This window comes from Apus apus, chromosome 3, assembly GCF_020740795.1.
Source record: "Apus apus isolate bApuApu2 chromosome 3, bApuApu2.pri.cur, whole genome shotgun sequence".
NCBI lineage: Eukaryota > Metazoa > Chordata > Aves > Apodiformes > Apodidae > Apus > Apus apus.
Genome location: NC_067284.1, coordinates 39669213 through 39673197, shown reverse-complemented (window position 1 = coordinate 39673197; position 3985 = coordinate 39669213).

The following is a 3985-nucleotide window of genomic DNA, read 5'->3' as shown; positions in this document are numbered from 1 at the left end:
TATTTAAATGTTCTAACCCTTTTATGAATGTGTGTGGGTGCCTGAAGATGAGAAAGGGTAGGAGGCAAGATATGGGTATCTGCAGGGTACATCTGATCTCCTATCCAACCTGTCAGGGCCAACTCTGGGCTGGAAAAGTAGCATCTCTGTTCAAACCCTGGTTTTGTCAGTCTCATACAAACACACATTTCAGCCGAAGGTCCTCTGGGTAAACATTTCTGAATCTAGGCAATGTAATCTCCTCCCTTCTCCTTAGTGTTTTAATCCAAAGCCCATCTATAGCTGTCAGTTCTGCTCTAGGTTGCAGCAGGATGTAAAGCCTGACGCTGTATCACAGATGACAGGATACTTGAATGTGGAAGCTTGCATGTACTTGGATGCATCCATGTAATCTCATTAATCAGAATCTTGATTTTTGCTTCATACTTGTTTGTGGCTTTTGAGGAGTTAACTTTTGCTTCATACTAATTTAGAGGCCAATATATTGGAGGCCCTCTCCTGGTTTTGATCAACAGGGGGATACAATGGTAAAAAGAAGGTGTTGCCACTTAGAGTAATTGTGCTATGCAAAGCAGGAAGTGCTCCATTGAGTGCTCATAATGTCAATATTTTAATGAAAATACTGGTAAATAAGTACATAAAAAATCTAGTATTACTACTGAAACAACTTTTCCAACTAACTTTCTCCCCAGGAAGATTAATGAATGTCTCCAGAGACTGAGCTTTTGCTAAGTAACACAAAGACTGCAGGTGTTAAAGCTGCAGGGAGCTGAGACACAGACACTTGCTTTTCTATTTCTATAGACTATCATAAGCCTTGTTGCTTTTGGTCATATATTAGAGGTTTCACACATATAAAGAACTGTAAATCTAAACTTTTATGTCTAATTGCACCCAATAAATATTTCTTCCAATTTTTTTTCCCATTTATGATTTTTGTTACTACATCATTCTCTTTTTATGCAGGCAAAGCATCATAGAATAATGTATCATGTGGAATAAGCACTTGCTTTTATTTGTTTCAAGCCTACAGGCTAAGGATTTCATTCAGTGCTTATTTTCTTGTGTTGTGAGACAGAAGTTGCATCTGGACAGTTTTCTTTAATATCCTGTGATGGGCCTTTAAATACTTATTAATCCTTTTTATCTCATAGTGGAGTTTCTTTATAAAGATCTTCACAAGTCTTTCCTAAATGACCTTGACAGAAGCATTAATGGTATTTAAAAGTCCTGTGGGGACTGAATCATTTACATATGAAGGAGCTTGATGAAGCCTTCAACAGGTAGGGAGAAGGCATGGCTTCCTACCACAAAAGCATGCTGATACTTCCCCATTAGTTCAGGGTTATTAATGTGCCAACTGATACTATGATATAGGATATTTTAAAGTGGATTCCCTCAAATACAAACATCATCTGGGGCCCATTTCAATAGTTGGTGCCTTCTATTTGGCTGACTTCAAAAACATTTGAATGATAAGTTTACAATTCAGCTAGCGGAACAGCTATGCAATATCTGAACTCTCTAGAAACTTCTGGATGATAAAGACTTAAGCTAGCTGATTCTATTATCCATTTTACTTCTCTGAGATATTTTTTCTTCCAACCATTCAATATGAGATAACTCTTCAGACTTGATTTTTGTAAAGAAAGAGTATGGATATTAATGTCTCCAAGCTCTTTGGTAGGGAACACTGCAGCAAAGAGTTATGTTAGCACCTCTTCCATGGCCTTTTTCATGATTCTTCTACTCCAAAACAATCTCTCCATTGTGCAAAACTTTTTTGTGGTCTAACGTATTACTAGATCTTTTATAATTGCCTTTAACATGTTCTTCAAAATCTCTGCTTACAGTTTTAAGACTAATTTGTCTGGGTTTATGATCTATGTAGGTTCCCTTGTTTGCTTGCAACTTCCATGTTTTCAAATGCCTTTTAACTTAAGATAAGTCCTCTTCTTCTGTTTAGCTCTGTCATTGTACTTAATAGGCCTCTAAGAATCTTTAAAAATATATTTTTCCAAGGAATATTAATGTATTATGCACCTCTTAAGACTATGCTTTTAAGCAAGGCAAAATATCAGCTTTCTAAACCAACACTCTAGAAGAAAGGAGAGAGTTCAGAGCCTTTACTGAGGCAAGATTCTGCCTCCAGCTTAAAAGGCATCCTGAGACTCTTAATACATTGCTACGTTCAGGACTGTGGCTGCTCAGATCCTATGAAAACCCTGCTCAGCACACCCTCTACAGGACTAGCAAGGATCTGGGCCACTGAATTAATTCCCTGGCTTGTAGGCACCACAGTAAAACACAATCTTCTTCACAAATTTCTCAACTGGAATTCAAATATAGTAATCTACAGTATTTTCCTCACTGATTTGTTTCCTGTGATAGTAATCTATTTCATTAGAAGTTTCTTTGGGATTTAATCTTATATTATGTTCTATCTGAAGCATTAAACAATATGTAAAATATAATATAAAGAAAGAAAGGCTTGGCATGAATATTGTTAAAGTACATTAGGATTTTTTCCTAATACTCTAGATGTCTAAAAATACAGAAACATAAAAAGTTTCTGAGCAAGCCTTACAGATGTAAAATCTATTTTTCAAGTGACATTGATATTGCTATAGTGAGGCAAAAAATAAAATAAATCAAATAAATAGCAGTTTATGATAAAGGGAAGAGAGACCCTGTTGTAGCTCTAAATAGGATGCTTCATGCTTCTGTCAAGGCATGGAGCACAGCAGAAAATAAATTGATGCCAGCTGCTTTGAAACAGCTTTCCACTACTGCACATCACTAAGGTAACTGATTCTCCCCTTTGCAGAAAGGATTTTTCTCTCAGTGCAACGGTGGCAAGGAACATGCATATCCCTGAAGAACTTGTTGCTACGTAGTAACCATCTCACTTACTGGTCTCTGCGGTTTTTCCAGGTGTTCGTGTTAGGTCTAACTCAGAAAAGATATCTGAAGTGCTCCACCCCAAACACCACACATAAAATCCCTCTGGTACACGGCAGCCACCAGCTGCATGAGGAAAGGTGAGCAGCATCTCAGACTACCTCACGAGTACTACCACTATAGTAGCCTGAAGGAATACGCAGGTTGGATTTTCCCTCAAAAGACATCCAGACGGGCTAGAAAGATGTCAAGCCTTCACATAATAATATTACGAAGCTAAATCCAGGACTGTATTTTGGCACTAATATTTTTAATGGTGATATATATGGTGGTTGGGTGTATTCTTCTCTCCTCACATGTTCTTACACAAAGAACCACAGATGATCAGCACACTGAACTCCAGTTTCTGCTGCGAAAGGAGCTGCTGAATGTAAATCTTGTAGTATAAATACTAGCTTCACTGGGAGAACTGCAGCCTCATTCTTCTCAGTAAATCTTTCCTATAACCCAGAAAATTAAAGACATCTGCTAATTATTTTCATCATTAAGCTTAAAATAGTAGTCATAGGGATTTTTGGAGAAAGCAAACCATCTGCCCAAATAATAAAATAGATGACAAAGACTAATCATTAAATGAGATGTAGTAAATTATAAGAAAAATATTGTAGAGAGAGTAGTGACGTGACTGCAAATGACATCTTTTATACTTTAAGAGGACACTGGAAAAGATCTAATAAAAACACAAGATAATCAACCAGTTCTAAGCCATCACCTGAGTTATTAGGTGTTTAAAGTTCCTGCTGCAAATTGGATTATTGTAATAACATGGCTTAAATAGTCTTAAAAATAGATTCTAAGCATTCTAGGTCACATTGGAAAAATGTAAGAAGTATAACCAAGGTTCAAGAAAGCCAACTTCAGTTTCAAAATTAAATAAAATGTTAACCCTCTGACTCCCTTTATTTCTTAAAATAAACAAATATGAGAAAAAGCATGACACAGTTTGTAGTGCAAGCACTGAAAAGCCCAGGTTCAATACCCATCTGTAGTTGAATCTAACCAGTTCTCAGAAATTCAGGTAAAA